The sequence below is a fragment of the Ovis canadensis genome, chromosome 6 (genome assembly GCF_042477335.2).
Source record: "Ovis canadensis isolate MfBH-ARS-UI-01 breed Bighorn chromosome 6, ARS-UI_OviCan_v2, whole genome shotgun sequence".
In the NCBI taxonomy this organism is placed as follows: Eukaryota; Metazoa; Chordata; class Mammalia; order Artiodactyla; family Bovidae; genus Ovis; species Ovis canadensis.
The window spans coordinates 49936193-49963499 of record NC_091250.1 but is presented as its reverse complement, the minus strand read 5'-3'; the positions used below and the strand labels follow the sequence as shown (position 1 = coordinate 49963499).

The window sequence follows — 27307 nt, the reverse complement described above, 5'->3', positions numbered from 1 at the left end:
AAGGAATCCAAAGAAATCCAGGATTTCTCCCTGTTTGCAGATAACATGATCCTCTACATAGAAAACCCTAAAGAGTCCACCAGAAAATTACTAGAGCTAATCAATGAATATAGTAAAGTTGCAGGATATACACTTAACCCAGAGAAATCCCTTGCATTCCTATACACTAACAATAAGAGAACAGAAAGAGAAATTAAGGAAACAATTCCATTCACCATTGCAACCAAAAGAATAAAATACTTAGAAATAAATCTAAAGAAACAAAAGATCTGTATATATATAAAACTATAAAACACTGAAGAAAGTAATCAAAGATGACACAAATAGATGGAAAAATATACCACGTTCATGGATTGGAAGCATCAATATAGTGAGAATGAATATACTACCCGAAGCAGTCTATAGTTTCAATGTAATCCCTATCAAGCTACCAACGGTATTTTTCAGAGAACTAGAACAAATATTTCACAATTTGTATGGAAGAACAAAAAACGTCAAATAGCCAAAGCAATCTTGAGAAGAATGGAACTGGAGGGATCAACCTGCCTGACTTCAGACTATACTACAAAGCTACAGTCATCAAGACAGTATGATACTGGCACAAAGACAGAAAAATAGATAAATGGAACAAAATAGAAAGCCCAGAGATAAATCCATGCACCTATGGACACCTTATCTTTGACAAAGGAGGCAAGAATATACAATGGATTAAAGACAATCTCTTTAACAAGTGGTGCTGGGAAAACTGGTCAACCACTTGTAAAAGAGTGAAACTAGAACACTTTGTAACACCATACACAAAATAAACTCAAAATGGATTAATGACCTAAATGTAAGACCAGAAACTATAAAATTCCTAGAGGAAAACATAGGCAAAACACTCTCTGACATAAATCATAGCAGGATCCTCTATGACCCACCTCCCAGAGTAATGGAAATAAAAACAAAAATAAACTGGACCTAATTAAACTTAAAAGCTTTTGCACAACGAAGGAAACTATAAGCAAGATAAAAAGACAGCCTTCAGAATTGGAGAAAATAATAGCAAATGAAGCAACTGACAGAGAATTAATCTCAAAAATATATAAGCAGCTACTGCAGCTCAACTCCAGAAAAATAAGCGACCCAATCAAAAAATGGGCCAAAGAACGAAACAGACATTTCTCCAAAGAAGACATACAGATGGCTAACAAACACATGAATAGATGCTCAACATCACTCATTATCAGAGAAATGCAAATCAAAACCACAATGAAGTACCATTTCACGCCTGTCAGAATGGCTGCTTTCAAAAAGTCTACAAACAAAAAAATGCTGGAGAGGGTGTGGAGATAAGGGAACCCTCTTACACTGTTGGTGGGAATGCAAACTAGTACAGCCACTATGGAGAGCAGTGTGGAGATTCCTTAAAAAACTGGAAATAGAACTGCCTTATGACCCAGCAATCCCACTGCTGGGCATACATACCGAGGAAACCAGAATTGAAAGAGACATGTGTACCCCAATGTTCATCGCAGAACTGTTTACAATAGCCAGGACATGGAAGCCACCTAGATTCCCATCAGCAAATTAATGGAAAAGAAAGCAGTGGTACATATACACAATGGAATATTACTCCGCTATTAAAAAGAATGCATTTGAATCAGTTCTAATGAGGTGGATAAAACTGGGTGAAGCAAGTCAGAAAGAAAAACACCAATACTAACTCCTATATATGGAATTTAGAAAGATAGTAATGATGACTCAATCTGCGAGATAGCAAAAGAGACACAGATGGGCAGAGAGAACAGACTTTTGGACTCTGTGGGATAAGGCGAGGGTGGGATGATTTGAGAGAATAGCATTGAAACATGTATATTATCATATGTGAAATAGATTTCCCGTCCAGGTTTGATGCATGAGAAAGGGTGCTCAGGGCTGATGTGCTGGGATGACCCTGAGGGATGGGATGGGTAGGGGGGTTCAGAATGAGGAACACATGTATGCCCATGTCTGATTGATGTCAATGTATGGGAAAAACCACTACAATATTGTAAAGTAGTTAGCCTCCAATTAAAATAAAAAAAAATAAATAAAAAGATGATTATTTTTAGCCTCAGGATTTAGTGCAGCTTGGCTTTTAACCTTAATCTTACTTGAGACCATCACCCAATTTTTCCCATTTAGAATGGGGTCTTTATCCTTTATCTTATGCCTGTCCTGCTATTGTATTTTGGAAGCACAGAACTTGTCTGGTTTCACCAGTTTACAGCTGGAAAAGAATATTTCCCCCTGGGATATATCACTTACACCCCTTTTATATCGGACCTTAGACTTAGAGTTGATGCTGAAATGAGTTAAGACTTCTGAGGCTGTTGGAAAAGAACAAATATGTTACATGTTAGGATCTGGATTTAGGGGAAACAGGAGTAGAATATCATATGTAAATGTTATATATGAATATGTGTCCCCACCCCCAGGTTCATATGTTAAAGCCCTAACCCCAAGTATGACTATATTTGGAGTAAGAAAGTAATTAAGATTAAATGAGGTCATAAAGGTGGGGCTCAGATCCAATAGTATTTGTGTCTGGGCTTCCCTGGTGGCTTAGAGGTTAAAGCGTCTGCCTCCAATGCAGGAGACCCGGGTTCGATCCCTGGGTCGGGAAGATCTCCTGGAGAAGCAAATGGCAATCCATTCCAGTATTCTTGCCTGGAGAATCCCATGGACAGAGAAGCCTAGTAGGTTACAGTCCACGGGGTTGCAAAGAGTTGGACACGACTGAGCAACTTCACCTCAAGAATAAGAAGACATACTGTAGGGCTGTCCTTCTTACCTGCTGAGCTCTCACGAGAATCGACCATGCTAGTGCTCTGATCTTGGACATTTAGCCCTCAGAAGTATGAGAAAATAAATTTCTGTTGTCTAAGCCACCCAATCTGTTATTTGTTTATAGCACCTTGAGTCAATTAATACAGAGTGGTTGTGCATGTTAGTCACTTCAGTCATGTCCAGTTCTTTGTGACCCAGTGAACTATAGTTCACCAGGCTCCTCAGTCCATGGGGATTCTCCAGGCAAGAATACTGGAGTAGATTGCCATGCCCTTTTCCAAGGGATCTTCCCGATCCAGGAAACTTCCCAACTCAGGGATAGAATCCACAACTCTAACCTCTCCTGCATTGGCAGGCGGGTTCTTTACCACTAGCACCATCTGGGAAGCCCCACAGGGAGGGTGCCTAATTTAAATTACAAGGGAAAAAGGACACGTCACTGGTGTGAAGTTATACACGGTCCTGATATCTTTATATAATATTACAATACCAAGACCACAAGGCAGACCTGTGGATCATATAAAGCTAGATGTGTTAAACTTGCTGAGTAGGGGATAACACCCATCTTTACAGAGGGAAAGTTAAGGAAATATTACGTAGAATTTATGGGGCTGGGATTAATAGTCTGGTTTCAGGACAGATCTGGTAAATGAGGGCTGGGTGAAGGTTGGTCAAGATTTATAATCTATTTGAGTTGGTGAAACTGTCCATAGGTTTATATTTTGAACATGTGAATGCATGCTATCTGTGGAAATAATAGTTAAATTAGTTTGTTGTAGTACCTGGTATATGAGACTGAGCTAGTGTTAAGACAGTTTAAACTTTGGGTAATTTATCTCACAGGACATAGTTTGTACACTTTATCTGTGTTGTAAACAGGAGTAGAATTTCACAGTTTGTCGTTCATCTCTCGTCTAGTATTTAGAATAGTGCATTCCCTTTTCAATTTACTCTCTAGCCCTTTCACAGACTCTGACACGACTGAAGCGACTTAGCAGCAGCAGCAGCAGCAGCAGCCCTTTCATCACCTAAAAGTCAAGCTAATTCATTGTATATTTTCCAGTTGTATTGAGATATAATTGATATATAACATTTTCATGTTTACCACATAAGTATGTTGATTTAATAGACATAATGCAAAATGATTACTCCTATAGCTTTAGTACCTTCATCTTTTCACATAATTACCACTTCTTTTTCTGTGGTAGGAATATATCAGTTCTACTGTCTTAGTATCTTTCAATTTCATAATACAGTTTATTAACTATAAACACCATGCTGCATATTAGAACTCATTTGTCTTAAATTGGAAGTTTGTGCCCTTTGACCAATGTTTCCCTATTTTTTCTATATCCCCCCTTTAATATTGTACAAGTAAGTGATATCATATATTATTTTCTATTGCTCTGACATTTCACTTAGCATTATGTTCTTAAAGTCCACCAATATTATTGCAAATGGAAGAATTTCCTTCTTTCTCATGGCTGAATAATATTCCATTGTATATATATGACATACCTGTGTTATCTATTTATCCATCAACTGACCCTTAGATCTTATTCCATATCTTGACTGTTGTGAATAATGCTGCAATGAATATGGGAGTGAAACTATCTTTTCACATTCCTGTGTTCATCTCCTTTGTTTATATGCCCAGAAGTGGACTTGCTGGCCTGTAAGGCACTTCTCTTTTTGATTTCTTAATGAACCTCCATACTGTTTTCCACAGTGGCTGTGTCAACAGTGCATAAGGATTTCTCTTCTCCATATTCTCACCAATACTGTTATGTTGTCTTTTTGATGATAACTATCTAACATGTATGAGGTGATACCTCTTTGTGGTTTTAATTTGTGTTTTTCTGTTAATTAGATATGTTGAACACTTTTTCATGTACTTATTGGTAATCTGCATATCTTTTTTGGAAAAATGTCTGTACACCATTATTCTTTATCACCTTTACATAGTGAATATTTTGTCTTGTTTGAATCTTGCATTTTCCTACAGGTCTTACATCTAAGAACTCTTTTTATATGGTTGAAAATATATAATAATATCATTTCTGAGTAAATGCTACCCTCAGTGCTTTGAGATTTTTGAATATTGGCATTTCTTAAATGTATGCTTCTTATACTGAGGAAGTATTTAAGACTATTAAAATTGCTAGATAACTTGAGAACAGATGAATTTAATTTTTTGTCAATTTTTATTAAAGTTTATTTATTATGTTGTAAAATTATTATTGTTTCTCATCTTTAGTACTAGACTTAATAATAGGTTTGCTTGGATTACAACAACATGCTTTGTCCCATAGATCTCTGGGGGTGCAAATTCATTCTCTTTTGCTCTTAATTATACTTTAGAGGAAAGGTTTTATTAACTGCTGCTATAGCAGAATCATTATTTTTAAGTAGTCTAGTTTATTTAAATACATTTTTAGGGCTTTACTTTCTAATGTTTGAAATATTCAGAGTTTTATGATTCTCATAGGTCTTGCCAATATTTTATTATAAATTATTAGAATGAGGGGAACTGGCTTAAAGTTAGGACTAAACTCTAGATTTTTGTAGATTGGGTAAAAGAAACACAAGAATAAAAATCTTCATCCTGATATTTTAATTGATTAATATGACTTGACATTGACATTTTTTCCCCGTCTTACCAGTTTAACTTGCTCAGGAAACATTTTTACACAATTCCAGCACAGAATTTTGATTATGTTAAGATAAACCAATTATTTCTGGTGTTTTTACATGATAAAAGAAAATAATAAAGGGACATTTCTAAAATTATGTTATTGTGTTAGTTGAGGAGTACCAGTGATAGTGTTTTTTTAAGAAATGTAAAGTATATTTATAATAATATGTGATAGATTCGAAGGCTAATTTGTTTCATTTTTGTTGTTTCCACTCTCACATATTTTCATCTGACTTGACAAATTTTAAACTTTGGCATAACAAGAAACTAGAAGCCATTATAATAAATAAATAATAAGGATATTGTTGCAAGAGATTTGGCAATGTCAATAGCTTGTTTGTTTTGTTTTTCTCAAAGCAAACTAATCAACAGCTGTGACTACACACAGCCTAAGTTAGAAAATGAAATATTGACAATTAAGATATATAATATATATTTTATAAATGTATCAAGGCTTCCATTTAGTTACTTATTATTTCAGAGCCCAAATGTTCTGAACAGCTTGCTAATGTTTTAAAAACTTCTTTAGATAGACTGTTTTGAGAAAGATCCTGAAGTTCTGAGGATATGAAATCATTGAGACACTTTCCTATTGTGGAAAGAGAGATTTTATACCCAGTAATGGTAAAATCATGAAACATGTGCGTATATTCCTGTGTGTGTTCATTTGTGCATGAGTGCACATGCCCACACACTCTTTTAACAATTGTCTCTCAGTCTTCTCTATGAATATTTTAGCAAGAGTAAACATAAACCTCATTATGGAACAGCTTGGATTGCTTGAACATATGACCAATATGGATATTTGTGAATCTTTGTTTACCATTTCTATGTCTTTCATCTAAATGATGAAACATATCTGGGGTATAATGTTTTGAAGGAAAATAAAAAATATCTTCTTATCCCCACCCCAAATATATTTTATCTGTCTCTGTCCCAGCATCTGAAAGGGAGAAACTAAGCCATCTGGAAAAGTTTGTGAGAATTGTAGTTAGATGAAGGATACAGACATGGCTCAGATGGTAAAGAATCTGCTTGCAATACAGGAGACCAGGTTCGATCCTTGGTTGGGAAGATCCCCTGGAGAATCCACTCAAATATTCTTGCCTGTAGAATTCCATGGACGGAGAAGTCTGGTGGGCTACAATCCATGGGGTCACAAAGTCAGACGTGACTGAGTGACTAACACTTTGACTTTTCTAATCTAAAGGTAAAAGAAAAACTGATTTTAATGGAAAAGTATTTTCTTACAGTAAGATGAATGAAGTTCCTTTTGAAATGAAGCAGGAAGAAGGGCTAGTAATTGCAAATGCATAAGAAGAAAAGTAGAGATGTTTCATTGTCTTAAATTTATGGGAATTGCTTTCATTCTCTGGGTGGTGCCTCAGATGTTTGAAGTGTTGAAAGGTCCCCCAGGTAATTCTAATTGCTAGCTATGTCAAAACCACTAACCTGGAAAAGTAGGTCTTAGCTTTGCCAGGAGAGAGTTGAAATACGGAAATTGAGGAAGAAAAGAAAGGGAAAGAGAGAGATTGATGGAAGGGAGATGATCTGGAAATATATAAAACATTAATATCAGAAATCATATGGTTCTAGCTCTTAGTTTTTGATTCCTCACGATTTTAAGTGGCCTAGGATATCCATAAAATGTCTTGTCCCATGTTTTAGCCCTGGATGCAATCTTGACACATAAAAAGGCATTAAGAGATTGTGGGATAATATGAAGTCTTTATCTCAAAGAGATATCTATCTGCCTTCTCATGCTCATTATAGCATCTTTCACAGTAGCCAAAATATGGAAGCAACCTGTGTTCATTAATGAATCAAGTATTTGTGGAATATTTTTCAGCATTAGGAGCTTCCCTGGTGGCTCGGACGCTAGAGTGTCTGCCTGCAGTGCTGGAGACCCGGGTTTAATACCTGGGTTGGGAAGATCCCCTGGAGAAGGAAATGGCAATTCTCCAGTATTCTTGCCTGGAGAATTCCATGGACTGAGGAGCCTGGTAGGCTACAGTCCATGGGGTCACAAAGAGTCAGACACGACTGAGCGACTTCACTTTCACTTTTCACTTTGGTAGCTCAGTGGTAAAAGAACCCACCTGTCAGTGCAGGAGCCGTGACTTTGGTTTTTGGGTTAAGAAGGTCCCCTGGAGAAAGAAATGCCAACCCATTCCAGTATTCTTGACTGGGAAATCCTATGGACAGAGGAGCCTGGCAAGCTACAGTCCAGGGATTTGTAAGAGTCAGATACAAGTTAGTGACTAAGCAACAACAATTCAGTACTAAGAAGGAAATCCTGAAATTTATGGACAACGTGGATAAAATTGGAGGGCAATATGCTAAATAGAATAAGTCAGACAGAGAATGACAAATACTTCATGATATCTTTTACATGTGGAATTAAAAAAAAGTCAAATGCATAGAAACAAAGTAGAAAAGTAGTTTTCAGGAATGCAGGAAATAAGGAGAGGTTGATAAAAGGTATAGACTTTCAGTTATAGGAGGAAAGAAATCTGAAGATCTAATGTTTAACAAGGTGACTCAAAGCTGATGACACTAATGCTGTACAATTGAAATTTACTAAGATAGTAGAACTTAAATGATCTTACCAAAATTTAAGGTGGTGGATGTGTTACTTGGAAATTCCCCTAAAAGGAGGGAATCCACATAAAATCATAAAATTATCATGTGTGCTTAAAATACCTTACAGCTTTCTTTGTCAATTATATCATAATAAAGCTGGGAAAAAATATTGTGGGACATCATGAGATGGATCCTTAGTTGTCATAGTTTCCTTGTTGCCAATTGAGTAAATTAATTATTCCTTTTTAAAAACTAAGCAACTCTCCACAATACAGTTCATTGAGTGGTTGCAGGTCAAGAGAATAGTACAGTATTTCTTAAGTTTCTGGGAAATAGCTGCCACCACAAGATATAGGAACACCACCCTGGCAAGGACCTGAACCCTGTACCTTATAGGCATCAATGATGTGAATTATCCTCACTAGATCAAAATGTACCACACAGTAACACATTCTTAAAATACGATATACATAATCAAACACAGTATTTCAAGCTCCATTTGGCCATTGCAGGGCATAGAAAACTACATTTCTTGACCTGGATATTATATAGCTCTTAATGCTGCCAAGATCTCATTAACATTTCTGGCTGCTTCAGACTGTACAATCATTTTGAGCTTGCAGTGAATACTCCTTGGTCCTTGAGGAGTGTTTCTGGAAAGCATGTCCATGTTGATTCAACTTTAGAATCAGATGAAATTCTTTCTGAAGATTCAGATTCTTGAATTCAGATATGTAAAATATCAAAATATGCAGATATTTGTGTTCAGATATGCAAAATCAGAATCTTTGAGGATAGGTCCTAAGAATCTACAAGTACAGTTAACCCCTTAGATCTTTCTAATATAGCATGTTTGAGAATAGGACTTATATTCCAGGTGGCTCAGTGGTAAAGAATCTGCCTGCCAATATAGGAGACACAGGAGATGCAGGTTTCATCCCTGGGTCGAGAAGATCCTTTGGAGGTAGAACTGGCAACCCACTCCAGTAGTCGTGCCTAGAGAATCCCATGGACAGAGGAGCCTGGTGGGCTACAGTCATGGGGTTGCAGAGAGTTCTACATGACTGAAGAACTGAGCATGCACTCACTTATATTTCACTGGGAGAGTTGGAGGGGCTGTTACCACCTATAAACATGTAGATTTGAAGTAAATTTGGCATTGATGAGGAACAGCAAGAAAACTAAAGGCAGACCTATAGGTGAGTCTGAGACTAAACAGTGAAAGGGTTGGGGAAATAAAGAAGGAAATAATTAACAGATTGAGAAGCTTTAATTAAAACCAAAAAAATAACCCACTTTGGAAAACAAATATAAAACAGCCATCATGCCATATGGAAAAGAAAAAAAGAAGTTATAGTCAGAAAGCTATATTTAAAAGCAGGGAATTTTTCAAGATTGTGACTCTGCACTGTACCTGTTTTGTGTTCTTATAGAAAAATCAAAATTAAATAAAATTATTTTCAGTATTTAATGGGACCAAATCTTATCTGGTTCCTAATGCTTTGCACATTCAAATTTGAATCTTGGTGTCCATTCCCATACACCAGAATTGTTATTTTAAAACTTCAAATTCTAAATTTTCATGATTTATCTACATGGATTCTAGATCAATGTTTCATTTTTTTAATGAAATTTTTATTTAATGTCTAATTGACATATAACATTATATTGGTTTTAGGTGTACAACATAATGATCCAATATTTCTGTCTATTGTGAAATGATCACCCATTCAGTAAGTCTAGTTAACCTTTATCAGCAGAAACATTTAGGGTTTTTCTTTTTTGTGATGAGAACTTTTAAGATCTCTTTTAGGAACTTTCTATTGTGCAATAAAGTATTATATGTAATGCTGTACATTACACCCCCAGGACTTATTTTATATTTGTACCTTTTAATTCCTTTTACCCATTTTACCCCTTAACCCCCCACCCCATGGCAGCCATCAATCTGTTCTCTGTATCTACGAGCTTAGAGTTTTTGCTTGTTTAGATTCCATACTTAAGTAAGTAGATCAGTGTTTCTTAAATGTTTGTGTGATTAGATCATCATAATTGAAGAATCTCAGGGACAAGAGTTTTAGACATAGTTTTGGGGCCCAGGAATTTGCCTTTAGTCACTCAGGTAGTTTTGTGAGGAAGTGATCTGGATGTTAGCCATTCCCTCTTGATCTTTTCCTCTTGTCTCCTCTAGGATATTCCTCCTTTCAAGTCTTACTTTTCTAGTTGAATGTTCAATTTCTCTGCTGCCTTGAATTCTCCTCAGAATGAACAGATTTAAGACACTTGCATTGTAAGATTTTCTTTAAATTTGTATTAATTGCCTAAATCTGCCATAACAAATTACCCAGAAACTAGGTGACTTAAAACAGCAGTAATTGATTGCTGTACAGTTCTGGAACCTAGAAGTCTGAAATTAAGACCTCAGCAAGCCATGCTCCTGAAGCCTCTAGAGGAGGGTCCTGCCTTGCCTCTCCCACCTTCTGGTAGCCCCAGACGTCCTGTGGGTCACAGCAGCAGAACTCAGTCCCCGTGCTGGTCTTCATGTGGCTGTCATCTCTCTCTTTGTATATGCCTCTGTCTTCACATGGTCTCCTCCCTGTGCTCTCATTTTCCTCTTCTAAGGACACTAGTTATTTTGGACTAGGGCCAACCCTAATGTAGTGAGACCTTGTTCTAACCTAGTTACTTCTGCAAAGATCTTATTTCCAAATAAGGTCACATTTACAGCTACCAAAGGATAGGATTTGAACATGTGTCTCTTGGGGGCCTCAAGTCAACTTATAGCAGTACTGTATGTTACAGTCTAGCTACTTCCCCAGCTCTCTTTTCCTCAGCTAAGATTCTGGAACAAATAGTTTACACTCGATTGTTATCACTTCTTTGTCTCCTACTGCAATCTGGCTTTGGACTCCCACTAGGGCTTTCCTTGTAGCTCAGTCAGTAAAGAATCTGTCCGCAATGAGGAGACCCAGAATCGATTCCTGCATCAGGAAGATCCCCTGGAGAAGGAAATGGCAACCCACTCCAGTATTCTTGCCTGGAGAATCCCCACGGACAGAGGAGCCTGGCAGGCTACAGTCCATGGGGTCGCAAGAGTCAGACACAACTTAGTGACTAAACCACCACCACTACCAGTCCACTGAAGCTCTGGTTGTTAGAGTAATTATTAAAATTTTAATTGACAAATCTGAAGAACACTTATTAGTTCTTATCTCACTTGATATCCTTACTCTCCTCCAGAGTATTGATCATTCTTTTCCTGAAGCTCCTCCTATTTGAATAAACCTAAATCCACTCCAGTATTCTTGGGCTTCCCTAGTGGCTCAGCTGGTGAAGAATCTGCCTGCAGTGGAGGAGACCTGGGTTCGATCCCTGGGTTGGTAAGATCCCCTGGAGAAGGGAAAGGCCACCCCCTCCAGTATCCTGGCCTGGAGAATCCCATGGACTGTACAGTTGAAAAGGGTCAGACATGACTGAGCAACTTTCACTTTCAAGTCCTCCTGTGTATATACAGCTTTGTTTCATTTTGTTAGATCAGTATAGCCACAAATGTTATAATGAAAGCAAATCTTACATAAAATTATGCCACACATGCAAGTAATCTTAACTGAACTTGAGAAACACTAGCACAGAAATATTTCCTGAAACCGGTGCTGTTAACTGGAAGAATATACTCTCCTTTGTTCTTCCAGTGCTCTAACCATCACTTTGTAAGTAAGATTACACAAAACGCATACACCAGAAGGCAAAATTATATTATTTTCCTTAAGTTCACTATCATATCACATCACCTATATAATAGTATTTAAAATTAAATTATAGCCACCATTATAATGTAACTCTCACCTTATTTTCTTTCTATAACCAGGAGTTCCTCCAGTTCCTTTCCCTTCAATAATCCTTTCTACTCATTATATTAATTATCTACTGATGAGTAATGATACTACAACTCTCTTAGTGGCCTAAGGCAATATGCATTTGTTGTATCAGTTTTTATGGGTCAGGTATAGCTTACATGTGTCTTCTGCTTAGAGACACACAAGATTGTGGTCTCATCTGAGGCTTGACTTGGGAAGGATCCATTTATAAACTCACTCAGATTACTGGCAGAATTCAATTCCTTTCAGTTTTATAGCTCTCAACTCCTTGCTGTCTCTTAGCTGGAGGCCATGCATAGCAGCTGGAGGTCATGTGTAATTCCTCAATACATGAAGTTCCCTATTATGACCATTTGTTTCTTCACAGCTAGTAAAGGGAAAGAGACACCTGTAAGATGAGTGCTATAATCTTATATAGTCACGCAATCACATGTATATGTCCATTCCATCAGTTGTTTAGTATCAAGTCACAGATCCTTCTTACACTCAATGAGTGGGGCTCACACACAAGCATGACCCCCTTTGAGGTAAACATCAGGTGAGCCACATTATATGTTTTCTGTCCCTTGACATGTAGTCTTTTCACTCTAGATATTCCACTTCAGTAATTTCCTTCATATATGACTTCAACTGATAGCTGTGTGCTGTTGGTTCCAAAATCTATATCCCAGGTTAAATGTTTCTTCAAAAACTTCAGTCGATATAGTCAACTCTCTTTAAAAATTGTGGTGTGAATGTAGACATCTTTGTAGAAACCAATATCAGCATTCTTCCTTTACCCCCAAATTTTTCCTCCTGCTTTTTACCACCTTAGATGATGACACAAACTGCAGCAAGTGCATGTGATCACAAAACTGAGGCTATGATTTAGTACTCTAGGATAGAACCCAAGCATTAGTATATGAAAGAAACTTTCCAACTGATTCTAATTTGTATCTGCATTTGAAAGCTGATGTATCTATAGCATTACTCTGCTTTGTCTGCTTTATAACATGAGTCACAATCTGAAATTATTCTTCTCTGTTATCATCTTATTGTTTTCCTGACTCTCCTTTGGAATTGAAGCTCCGCAAAAGGTTGTTCTCCACTGTATCATGTATGTGTGTGTGTGTATATATATATAAAACAATATTTGTCATACAGTATGTATTCAGTAACTTACTTATTGAATCATTAGGTGTTCAGTTCAGTCGCTCACTCGTGTCTGATTCTTTGCAACCCATGGACTGCAGCACACCAGGCCTCCCTGTCCATCAACAACTCCCAGTGTTTACACAAACTCATGTCCATTGAGTCTGTGATGCCATCCAACCATCTCATCCTCTGCCGTCCCCTTTTCCCCCTACCTTCAATCTTTCCCAACATCAGGGTCTTTTCAAATGAGTCAGTTCTTCGCATCAGGTGGCCAAAGTATTGGAGTTTCAGCTTCAACTTCAGGCCTTCCAATGAATATTTAGGACTGATTTCCTTTAGGATGGACTTGTTGGATCTCCTTGCAATCCAAGGGATTCTCAAGAATCTCCTCCAACATCACAGTTCAAAAGGATCAATTCTTCTGCACTCAGCTTTCTTTATAGTCCAGTTCTCACATCCATACGTGGCTACTAGAAAAACCATAGCCTTGACTACACGGACCTTTGTTGGCAAAGTAATGTCTGCTTTTGAAAATGCTGTCTAGGTTGGTCATAACTTTTCTTCCATGGAGTGTCTTTTAATTTTCTGGCTGTATTCACCATCTTAGTGATTATGGAGCTCCCAAAAATAAAGTCTGCCACTGTTTTCCCCATCTATTTGCCATGAAGTGATGGGACCAGATGCCATGATCTTAGTTTTCTGAATGTTGAGCTTTAAGACAACGTTTTCTCTCTCCTCTTTCGCTTTCATCAAGAGGCTTTTTAGTTCTTCTTCACTTCCTGCCATAATGGTGGTGTCATCTGCATATCTGAAGTTATTGATATTTCTCCCAGCAATCTTGATTCCAGCTTGTGCTTCCTCCAGCCCAGCGTTTCTCATGATGTACTCTGCATAGAAGTTAAATAAGCAGGGTGACAATATACAGTCTTGACGTACTCCTTTTCCTATTTGGAACCAGTCTGTTGTTCCATGTCCAGTTCTGACTGTTGCTTCCTGACCTACAGATTTCTCATACATATTTCTCAAGATTTCTCAAGAGGCATACAGATTTCTCAAGAGGCAGGTCAGATACTCTGGTATACCCATCTCTTTCAGAATTTTCCACAGTTTATTGTGATCCACACAGTCAAAGGCTTTGGCATAGTCAGTAAAGCAGAAATAGATGTTTTTCTGGAACTCTCTTGCTTTTTCAATGATCCAGCAAATGTTGTCAATTGATCTCTGGTTCCTCTGCCTTTTCTAAATCCAGCTTGAACATCTGGAAGTTCACGGTTCATGTGTTATTGAAGCCTGGCTTGGAGATTTTGAGCATTTGTTTCCTAGCGTGTGAGATGAGTGCAATTGTGCAGTAGTTTGAGCATTCCTTGGCATTGCCTTTCTTTGGGATTGGAATGAAAACTGACCTTTTCCAGGCCTGTGGCCACTGCTGAGTTTTCCAAATTTGCTGGCATATTGCGTGTAGCACTTTGACAGCATCATGTTTTAGGATTTGACATAGCTCAACTGGAATTCCATCCCCTCCACTAGCTTTGTTTGTAGTGATGCTTCCTAAGGCCCACTTGACCTCACATTCCAGGATGTCTGGCTCTAGGTGAGTGATCACACCATCATGTTTATCTGGGTCATGAAGATCTTTTTTGTACAGTTCTTCTGTGTATTCTTGCCACCTCTTCTTAATATCTTCTGCTTTTGTTAGGTCCATGCCATTTCTGTACTTTATTGAGCCCATCTTTCCAGTGTCGTGCAGCCCCATTAGGTGTTAAATACCAATATTTTAAGTCAGCATTATATGCTTAGTTGTTCAGTAGTGTCTGACTCTTTTCAACCCCATGGTCTGTAGGCCAACATGCTTCTATGTCCATGGGGATTCTCCAGGCAAGATTACTGGAGTTGGTTTCCTTGCCCTTCTCCAGGCGATCTTCCCAACCCAGGGATCAAACCCAGGTCTCCTGCATTGCAAGCAGATTCTTGTCTGTCTGAGCCACCAGAGAAGCCTAGCATTCCTGGGCTAATATGCTAAGTGTTTTCTATACATTATTTTATTAATCTTCACAAGACTCATATGAGTCTATTTTTAAATTTGTTATTCTCCTTTTTAGTGATTAGGTAAAGGTGGCAGAGTAATTTTTTCCAAGGTCACATATAAAGTGGAACTAGGACTTAAACCAGGCCTGCAGTACTCCAGAGCTTATGTTTTTGACCAATATATTCTACATGTGCTTTCCAGCTATATTCATTTCTTGCTCAAATTGTTATGCCTTTGAGTTTATTGTTTCTTCTGGAATAGTGATTTACTATTCACTTAGTGATTCACTTAGTGATTTATTAATCCACTATGGTAGGAAGTCAAATCATCTATCTCTACGAGAATATAGTTTCTTCATTTTGTTCAACATTCTCACATATTCCATTTTCTGATTGATGGTTATTCTAAATCCAGTTGTCAAACCTGTTCTTCAACAATGTTCTAGGCACGAAATAGGAACATAGCATCTCACATATCCCCTATTTTGCACTTGGATTCATAACTTTTATCCACAAATCTCTCTGCATTTTATAGTCATGAATTTTCCAGTCATCCCATGAGGTAAATGAATATTTATTGAGCCTGGTAGGCTGCAGTCCATGGGGTCGCTAAGAGTCGGACACGACTGAGTGACTTCACTTTCACTTTTCACTTTCCTGAATTGGAGAAGGAAATGGCAACCCACTCCAGTGTTCTTGCCTGGAGAATCCCAGGGATGGGGGAGCCTGGTGGGCTGCCGTCTATGGAGTCACACAGGGTCGGACACGACTGAAGTGACTTAGCAGCAGCAGCAGCAGCAGCAGCAGCAGCAGCAGCAGCAGCATTTTACAGATGCATGCAGTTAGGCATAGATTAATTAAATAAATTCTTCAAGGAGAAACAATAAGTTGATTGGAAAATCAAGTTTAACATTGAACATTGCAGTTTTTTGCTTCTAAAAGGAATGAATGGTGTGTTAAGTTGATTTCACTATACATAGTTGAAAATGTTTATTATAAGCTTTCTCAATGTATCCTCCATTAGTTTTTGGACATTACCCCCAAAAAATTCACAGTATTGATATCTAGCCCTTAGATATGTATGCAGTTTTTTCTCCCTTGGCTTCCATGGGAGATGCAGAAATGAAAAAGAAGAAAGAATTTAGCCCATATACTTATATCTTCCTATAGAGATTCTGGTAATTATGTTTGGATACTTTTTTTACTATATAATTTAAAGGTTTCTATTTTGTAATGTAGCTCTAATTTAGCATATAGAAGTAAGCAACTAATTAAGCTGAGATTACTTTCCACTTCCAGCCAACATTTAGAACATAATCAGAGTTATTATTACAAAATTGTTTGAAGTTACATTACTACTTATGAATATGAACCCCAACCAAAATGCATAACATAATAACATAATTAAGAAAGACTATATTATTTCAGTATGTTGCCACTCAGATAACCAAATTAAAACTATTTGTCCTTCATTTCACCAGTTGTGGGTTTTTAGACTCATGAAAGATCTGTAGTTGATCTGTAACCTCTTATATCTGGCTCTTAAACAAGATGATATATTTTTGTGGTTCATTTTTATTATTTATCTTTTAATGTAAATTTAGTTTAACAACATATGTATATAGTGCATCAGTATAATTTTTAATTTGTTAAGATGTTGAGATTTTGTTGAATCAAAATTTAAATTTAGATGCATGGTCAAAATCACTGTAATCGAAATAATCTTGTAGAAAATCCAACAAATAAGACATAAATCAGAAAAAGAAATCAATACACAAAAGGGAATTTGAATTTAAATAGGATTTTATTTTCATCTGTGTATGTCATTTAAATCACAATAAGAATTTGCACTAATATAAGATTTCCTGGTAACATGACGAATCAGTTCTGCAGATGTGTATCTTAGAAAGACATTACCTATAAATCTTTATAATGGATGATGTTTTTAATCAGGAGTTTTTTGATCTTCTATTCCACAAAGTCCTAAAGAGAATTGGCTACAGAGTCAGACACGACTAAGCAACTAACAAAGTATATGATATCTCTGCTGCGCTGTGCTCAGTTGTGTCCGACTCTTTGTGACCCCATGGACTGTAGCCCACCAGTCTCCTCTGTCCATGGAATTTTCCAGGCAAGAATACTGGAGCTGGTTGCCATTTCCTACTCCAGGGGATCTTCCCAACCCAGTGATCAAATCCACATCTCTTGCATCTCCTGCTTGGCAGGCAGATTCTTTACCACTGTATAGAGTCCTGGTGATATCTCATTGTGATTTTAATTTAAAAAGTCGCTGATGGCTAATGTTGAACATTTTATCATTTATTTACAATTGTCATAGCTTCTTTGGTGAAATAACTGTTTATTTCTTCTGCCCATTTCTAACTGGATTATTTGTTGTTGTTTTCTATAGCGAATTTCAAGTCTTCTTTATCTATCTTGGGTAGTAGTTCTTAATCAGCTCTGTAGTTTGCAAATCTTTTCTTCCAGTCTGTAGCTTGTCCTATCTCCTCACATGGTTTCTGACAGAGCAAAACTTGTTTATTCTTATGAACCATAAGTCTTCTGATTTAATAAATTATTCTTGATAATTCTTAGCAGTATTCAATTTTTTAGGAAGTCTATGATGGGAATTACAAGATAATTGACAAATCATATTTGTAAATAGCTACATTAAAATAAATAGGATCCCACATATTAGTTTACTCTTGGGTATTATTATATTCACTATGACAGCAAATTTTTCTACAGCTTTCATGTCACGTATCAGGATTATCAAAATTTCTCTTTATTAAACCAAGAGCAAAGCACTTTGGTATATTTCCTTATGGAACATGAAGGGAAATTTTACTAATCAGTTTCTAGAACTGATCAGTTTACTGAAAATTATGGACTATATATATATATATATACACACACACTTTTCTAAACTTTCTTCTTGTTAATTAAATAATTATATACTTATTTTTAAAAACAAGTAAATTGTGCTGCAAGGACCTTTGACAAAGAACAGTTTTTCTTAAAATACCATAGGCTCATTTACTCTGTTAACAATATACTTGTGTATTCATTTCTTACCAAATATATCCCAATGGTTTGTGATGAAGAGAATATATTCAGTAAGGTAAATAAAATGAAAATAATCAACCAAGGCTTTGGAAGGACCATGAGGTTAGTTAATATGATTATCTATCTTTAATGACTTTTAGCTTTCTGAAATCTCTCTCTCTCTCTCTCTCTCTCTCACACACACACACACACACACACACACACACTCACAAATGAATGTGGGGACTGCATATATAAAACTGCACACATGTGTATATACTAAGTCACTTCAGTGGTATCTGACTCTCTGTGACCCTATGAACTGTAGCCTGCCAGCCTCTTGTATCCATGGGTTTCTATAGGCAACAGTACTGGAGTTGGTTGCCATGCCTTCCTCTGGGGAATCTTCCCAACCCAGGGATGGAACCCACGTTCCTTATGTCTCAAACTGGCAGGCGGGTACTTTACCTCAAGTGCCACCTGGGAAGCACATAAAGTTGCATGTGCGTGCCTGCTAAGTCAGTTCAGTAGTGTCCAGCTCTTTGCGACCCTATGAACCTTGGTTTCTTAGCTAGATGCAAAAAGTACTCTTGCTTTGAAAAGAATCAAAGTTTTCCCTCTTGGTAAACTGCTAAGGAGAATTGTCCCTTGGAAATTATATAAAGGATTCACTGAAAGAAAATAAGCAATAGTTTTTACAATGAACATGGAAATAATTTTTCACTTTGTTATTTCATATAATGATGTTTGATGAAAGATGAGGAAATAATAGTAAGGTATAGCTCTGAGAAGGCATTTCTGATATTGTAGTCTTAGTATTAAACTGAAAAGAACAGGATATGCTTAGTATAACTTCCCCAATTAAATATGCATTTATTAAGTACTAAGAATAAAAGTTTGCTTTAATTTTCTATTTAAACACTTCTCCTTTTTTCTAGAATCACCCTTTTTCTCCATGCATATTAAAAGATAAATGTTTTAAGATCTGTTGTACTAGTCTAAAATTACCTGTTTACTTTTATTAAGTGATTTTTCAAGATCAAAGTTATTTTACAAAGCAAATTCTGTAAGTAATGTTTAAAACAAATATCATCTTTTAGAAAGAATGACATCAAGCATGAGATAAACTGGGTACAATTCTTAATAATTGCATTAAAGTAAAATGTTATAAGAATGGATTCTAATTTAGATAATTTCATTCTTGTCTTGAAATTGTTGAAGTCCTGACACTAAAAATATGTGTTTTCGAGTGTTTTCTTTGACACTGATCAAGGTTTGGAGACTGTAGTAGAACTCTGCAGTACAACAGAGGCAGTCTGGTTTAGTTTGCCACTTAACCCTATTGGCTGTGTTCTCATTATGTCATTCTTGTGTATTTAGTATTATAATCTTCCCAAGTATGAATATGATCCCTATTATCACCCTAAAAATTCTACAAACATGAATCCTTTGAGTGGTTAATTGTTGAAAGGATCAAACCTAAAAAAAATTCAAGATTTATTCTTAAGCAAAACTTCATTGATTTTTCCTTAGTTATGATTATAGAGGGCAATTTCAGTTTAATGTAGAGCAGTATGTTTGAATCCCACATTACTTTTCTTACCATTTAATGGACTAAAATGTATTCATTTCATAGAAAGAATTCCATTTACTCAAACTACCCATCTAATCCAGAATCAGAATCTTATTGCACATTGAATGAAAAGAACAGTAAGTAATTTTCAAATCAACAAGTTATTCTGTTTTCTGTGAACTTTCATCACCTCAAAAAAGGGATTTTACAATTATTTATGTACCATATTTACTCTAAATAATCGGTTAAAATGTACAATTATATTTACTTTTTAACATTATCTACCTTGCTAAAGGGATTTGTGTTTTATTTTATACCAGTTAATCTAATTGGCAAATATACAAATGATTGCCATATAATCCACAGAAAATTATGACTAATTTCTCTGGAAATGAACTGTATTTTTATAGGCAATGTTATAATTTGTTCATTGTATTTTAAAAGCATAAATTAGCTTGCGTCCACAGATATGAATGTAGTGCCACATAATATGTTCTTCCTCTTGGACTTCCACTCCTTTCTCCGTGGGAAGGTGGGAGAACAGATTCTTACCTCAGCATTTCTACCTTAAATTCTTCAAGGAGAACTTCCTATTCTAGAACATTGCTCTCTGCTGTGTAGCACTCTGTAGTAGCATGGCTTCTAACAGCACTTTGTACTACCAGTATTGTAGGACTGAAAATATTTTATTTTACTTAGATTCTTTAAAATTAATTTTTGTTTGAATACAGCTGATTTTCAATTTTGTGTTTCTGCTGTACAACATATCAGTTATACATATATCCACTACTATTTTAAAGATTCTGTTCCTATATAGGTCATTACAGAGTAATGAAGAGTTCTCTGTGCTAACCTAACAATAGGTTCTTATTAATTATCTATTTTATATATAGTAATGTGTGTATGTCAATACCAATCTTCCAGTTTATCCCTTCTCCTTTTCTTCCCTTGGTAACTGTAAGTTGGTTTCTACATCTGTATCCCATTTCTGTTTTGTAAATAGGTTCATTTGTACCATTATTTTAAATTCCATATATAAGCAATATCATATGATAGTTCTTTCTCTGCCTGACTTACCTCACTAAATTTAACAATCTCTAGGTCCATCCATGTTGCTGCAAATAGCATTACTTTGCTCTTTTTTATGGTAGAGTAATATTCCATTGTGTGTGTCTGTATATATACACACAGAAACACACACACAGACACCATATCTTCATCTGTCCCTCTGTTAATAGACATTTAGGTTGCTTTGGTCATAGATATTGTAAATAGTGCTGCAGTGAACATTGAGATATGTATATCTTTTTGAATTATGGTTTTCTTCAGATGTATGCCCAGGAGTAAGATTGCTAGATAATGTGATAGTTATACTTTTAGTTTTTTAAGGAATTTCCATACTGTTCTCCATAGTGGCGATAACAATTTACATTCCCACCAACAACGTAGGAGAGTTCCCTTTTCTTCATGCCCTCCCCAGAATTTATTTTTGGATTTTTTGGTAATGACCATTCTGACCAATGTGAGATGATACCTCATTTTTGTAGTTTTGATTTGAATTTAGCTGATAATTAGTGATGATGAGCATCTTTTCATGTGCCTCTTGGCTATCTGTATGTCTTCTTTGGAGAAATGCCTATTTAGATCTTCTGCCCATTTTTTCATTAGCTTGGTTGTATTTTTGATATTGAGCTGTATGAGCTATTTGCATATTTGAAATTAATCCCTTATAGGTCACTTCTTTTGCAGATATTTTCTCCCATTCTGTGGGATGTCTTTTCATTCTGTTTATGGCTTACTTTGTCTAAAGCTTTTAAGTTTAATTAAGAAATGTTTTTTTTTTAAGAAATGTTTATTTTTATTTTTATCCTTGTTACTCTGGAAGGTGTATCAAAAAAGATATTTGCTGTGATTTATGTCACAAAATGTTCTGCTTATGTTTTCCTCTAAGAGTTATATAGTATCCAGTCTTACATTTAGGTCTTTAATTCATTTTGTGTTTATTTTCATGTATGGTGTTAGAGAATGTTCTAATTTCATTCTTCTACACATAGTAGTCCAGTTTTCCCAACACCACTTGTTGAAGAGACTGTTTTTTATCCATTGTATATTATTGCCTCCTTCCTTTGTCATGGATTAAGTGACCGTAGGTAGTAGGTTTATCTCTGGATGTTCTATCTCATTTCATTGATTTATATTTCTGTTTTTTTGTGCCAGTATCATAGTGTTTTGATTACTGTAGCTTCGTAGTATAGTCTGAAGTTAGGGAATCTGATTCCTCCAGGTCTGTTTCCGCATTGTCAAGATTGCTTTGGGTATTTGGGGTCATTTGTCTTTGTTTTGGAGAAGGCAATGGCATCCCACTCCAGTACTCTTGCCTGGAAAATCCCATGGACTGAGGAGCCTGGTGGGCTGCAATCCATGGGGTCACTGAGTCAGACACAACTTCACTTTCATTTTCACTTTCATGCATTGGAGAAGGAAATGGCAACCCTCTCCAGTGTTCTTGCCTGGAGAATCTCAGGGATGGCGGAGCCTGGTGGGCTGCCATCTATGGGGTCGCACAGAGTTGGACATGACTGAAGCGAGTTAGCAGTAGCAGCAGCAGTGTTTGTTTTATTTAGATTTTAAATATCTCTTTTGCATTTATGATTTAAGCTCTATGATGGCAGAGTTCCAGTATGGCATCTCCTCCCCTTTAGCTCAGGGCTTAGCTCAAGAATGGCACATGACAGATATGCAATAAATATTTGTTGAATACATACATGAATAAAACTATCACTCTCTAGTAGGAATGATTTTGATAATGGCATTGGCATATGATATAAAAATTAAAGAAACTTTTTAAGGTTCCTTCAAAAGCACATCTAGAATCCATTCCTTTTGTCATTCATTCTCCAGATACTTATTTCACTCCTAGATTTTCTTAAAAACCATTGCAGTGGCTAGTAGGCATATCAAGATGAATAGAAGCCAATTTCTAACTTAAAAGAATTAGCAGTTCATTATGGAGATAGACACTTTTCCAAATAACTATAACACAGAATCACAAATTCTGTAACAGAAACCTAAGTTTTGTGAAAAGAGCCCCACCTCATAGAGGAGTTGGCATAGAATTGCACATTGACCTGAAATATTTGACTTATATTACTTTTTTCTCTTGAGACTAAATATAAAAGCCAAATATTCAGTTCGTGCTCCTTGTGTCCATGGTATAATGTAGGACATTTTTTTTTTCAGTTCTTTAGGGGGTCTTTATTATCATTACTAATATTGAGGATATTTATACAGTAGCCGTTACTATTCCTTCTGGTCTTCTTATGGCAACATAAGACGTAGCTAAAGAAAGAAAAGCAAATAACATTTTACTGGCTTAGTGTTTTCTCAAGTTTTAATCTCTTTCCATGTGTTTCAGCTGCTTATTCCTTTCCAAGTCACAATCCATCCACATTTCTCTCGGCAATGATTACAAACACAATTATGAAGGCACTAACAAAGTAGATAAATTTATTATAATATCTTTAGAGTTACCAGCAGTCATTGCATATGTTGGTACTGGTGTCCTGCACAGCCACAGTGGGATTTGCCTCAGACATATGCAATATATAACCACTTAGTGGAAGGTAATGGTTCCTGGCACTATGAAGCTATCCTGAAAATAATGTAACCAGAATAGTATGCACTTGCTTTTGGCCTAAAATTATCCTCAATAATTGAAATTCTTAATCTGCCTTCTTTTATTTCCTATTGATTTTATTTAAAACAAATGATTCTTGTGGAATATTTGCATTTGATATTACTGAACTGGCTGATGACCAAATTTGTATTGCCATAATATAGGGAACAGAGATTACGGGTCCTACGGAACATTTCATTGAGTAATAAATGTAGCTTGAACCATTGCAAACTTTTAAAAATTGCTAGTATTTAAGATCAAACTTGTGAGTTTAATACTTTTTTGATCAGTTGTTTTTTATATTTATAGGACTATACTTTTAACCTCAGAAAATTGTCTCAAAACTAGCACCGTGTTGACAGTGATTTAGTATAGGAATGATTTGGTGCAGAATAGATCTCTTGTCCCTATTATGTGGGGAGAAAACTTAGACCTTTTTTATAATAGTAGATCAGAAATATATAGATGATGGCACTTTTGGAAGCCTATTAAAACATGTAAATATTTTGTTACTAAAATTTCCTTTTTGTAGTCCTAACAGTGCAAAAATCTAATGTGTAGCTGGATTTTCTTTCTTTCCTTTTTTTTTTTTTTTTTGTCTATTTAATGTACTTTCCTGCTTAATGACAGTTTACATCTTTTTCAGTTTCTTAAATGTCCTGGTAATAATGATGATGAACTCTATTTAAGAATCATTTCCTCTTTTTCTCAATGATAGAGGGCCAAGATGTTTGGATTATATTTGCACATATGATTATCAACCATAAATGCCAGGAATATTTTCTTTTAGTATCAGTTCAGTTCAGTCGCTCTGTCATGTCCGACTCTTTGCGACCCCATGAATCACAGGACGCCAAGCCTCCCTGTCCATCACCAACTCCCGGAGTTCACCCAAACTCATGTGCATTGAGTTGGTGATGCCATCCAGCCATCTCATCCTCTGTCGTCCCCTTCTCCTCCTGCCCCAATCCCTCCCAGCATCAGGGTCTTTTCCAGTGAGTCAGCTCGTCACATGAGGTAGCCAAAGTATTGGAGTTTCAGCCTCAGCATCAGTCCTTCCAATGAACACCCAAGACTGATCTCCTCTAGGCTGGACTGGTTGGATTTCCTGGCAGTCCAGGGGACTCACAAGAATCTTCTCCAGCACCACAGTTCAAAAGCATCAATTCTTTGGCACTCAGCTTTCTTCACAGTCTAACTCTCATATCCATACATGACCACTGGAAAAACCATAGCCTTGACTAGACGGACCTTTGTTGGCAAAGTAATGTCTCTGCTTTTTAATATGCTGTCTAGGTTGGTCATAACTTTCCTTCCAAGGAGTAAGCGTCTTTTAATTTCATGGCTGCAGTCACCATCTGCAGTGGTTTTGGAGCCCCAAAAAATAAAGTCTGACACTGTTTCCACTGTTTCTCCATCTATTTCCCATGAAGTGATGGGACCAGATGCCATTATCTTAGTTTTCTGAATGTTGAGCTTTAAGCCAACTTTTTCACTCTCCTCTTTCACTTTCATCAAGAGGCTTTTTAGCTCCTCTTCACTTTCTGCCATGAGGGTGGTGTCATCTGCATATCTGAGGTTATTGATATTTTTTCCAACAATCTTGATTCCAGCTTGTGCTTCCTCCAGCCCAGCGTTTCTCATGATGTACTCTGCATATAAGTTAAATAAGCAGGGTGTCAATATACAGCCTTGACATACTCCTTTTCCTATTTGGAACCAGTCTGTTGTTCCATGTCCAGTTCTAACTGTTGCTTCCTGACCTGCATACAGGTTTCTCAAGAGGCAGGTCAGGTGGTCTGGTATTCCCATCTCTTGAAGAATTTTCAGTTTATTGTGATCCACACAGTCAAAGGCTTTGGCATAGTCAGTAAAGCAGAAATAGATGTTTTTATGGAACTCTCTTGCTTTTTCGATGATCCAGCGGTTGTTGGCAATTTGATCTCTGGTTCTTCTGCCTTTTCTATAACCAGCTTGAACATCTGGATGTTCATGGTTCACGTTTGAATTCTGAGTATGATATTTTAAAAAATCAATCTAATTCTATAGCATAATACTTATGTTCATTGGTCTATGAAAATATTAATCTTATGAACACAGTTCTGTCATTTTTCAAAATTTCAAGTCATATTTCTTCTTTGATATGATGTTGAAACTGATTTTACAGTACTTTTTAAAAATAATCTTGTTAGCAAACAGGTAAAAATTTTAACTTTCAGAATGAAATCAAGTGTATATGCACAAAATTATTTTAGTCAGTATAATTACTTCCTTAAGTTTGATTTGCCTGTCAAATTAAAAATAATGTTGTATCGAAATGGAATGGGAATCTGAGTTCTTTTACATGGAGCCAGAGAATGATCTTCAGAAACACACAAATACAGCAGCAAAGAAACAGGATTTACTTGAGAGAGAAAGAAAGTAGAAGCTCTCAGCATAGCCTCTGAGAGGGGGTGAAGAGCCCTGAAAAGGCAGGTATTACAGCAGTTCATATCCTTACTAGTATTGATTTGTACTTTTCCGATTGGTTCTGACTTTTAACATATGTCATTTCTAGCCAATCAGCTTAAAGGTCACAGTATATAAATTGACATCTTTATGGCTTCTTTTGATCCTCAGATTGTTAGCTTTTTTAGACATTAAGTCACCATCCCTTGACCTTTTCTTATGACCCTCAGCCATTTTACAGTGGAATAGATGTATAGGCTAAAAGTCAATGATCACCAGTTAATGGAACAAAAGTTACTTACTACCCTTTCCTGGATCTGAGTGCTGATAATTTATCAGGCCAAGCATACATTTCCCTGAGAGTCAGAAATTCAGGACAAAGGGTGTAGTTTTAGGTTAATGGAGGAGGGTGTTTATTAAAACAGATCAAGCTCTCAGAGTTCCTACAGTAACTGCCTAATGATTTCTATCTCAGTATCAAACTAAGGAATTTTTTAAAAAGGGTATCTGAATGTTATTTCCTGTTTAACATTGAGTATCCCATGTTACAGATGGGTTACATCTGTAATCCAGTATTACAGATGTTAGAAATAATCAATGAGAAAAACTTTAGTAGGAACTTTCAAATACTCAAAATCTCAACTTATGAAAGCTTTTCTAATATTCCTAGATTTATTGTTAGCGTTACCTTATTCGCTCTTGAATAAAAATATTTTGTCTTTGGTGTTAACATTTTATGTATTTTCTGAGTAATTTGGTTTTTTAAATCCAGTTGTTTGTATTATTTCTGAATCCCTTCAACCTGATTCTGGTTAATGAAATAAGGTCATGGAGACACTATTTTGATTCTCGAGCTCCAAGACTTTGGCCTCTTGTTCTATATTAGCAAAGGTGGGATGAGGGGGCACATTCCTGTTGTCTTTCACTAACTAGGAGAGGGACTTTGAGAGAGAAGCATGAAGTGAATAGGGAGAGTGTTGTCCTGGGTACCTTTTTCTCCATTCAGTCTGAACATTGTACATCCAGTGTTTTGGTGTATTTAAACACAGGAATGACTCTATGAAATAATTTTCTTGTCTACCTTTATCTACTTTTCAGCTCTATAGCCCTAAAAGCTGCTCTGCCTAGACTAGTGGCAAGAGATGAACACAAGGTTTCCTTCCACCAAGTGATTGCCCAGACAATGCTAAGGACAGGTTCTTATGTCAATTGAGAGAATGAAATGTTGATAGTGTTCCAGTGAGTGCAAAGATGTTACCAATATTTAGTCTTCAGGAAAACTAGGGTTCCACTATTTAGTATATTAAGACTACTTCCCATTTTATTGTGTTTTACATGTCACCAGGCATTTTTACACAGACACACTATCAAGATTAATTTTCATAATTATTTAAGAGGGGAATGAGCCTTCTGATTGTTAAATGCCCAAGGCACTCCCA

General features: G+C 36.3%; 1 protein-coding gene and 1 non-coding gene across 3 annotated transcripts in view; both read left to right on the top strand.

Annotated features, from left to right (window-relative positions):
* CCSER1 (coiled-coil serine rich protein 1) overlaps window positions 1-27307 on the top strand; it is a 1477979-nt gene that overhangs the window by 894165 nt on the left and 556507 nt on the right. The gene's annotated exons all lie outside the window — the stretch shown is intronic.
* TRNAW-CCA (transfer RNA tryptophan (anticodon CCA)) lies at window positions 2576-2647 on the top strand. The gene has a single exon. It is a non-coding gene; the product is annotated as a tRNA-Trp (tRNA).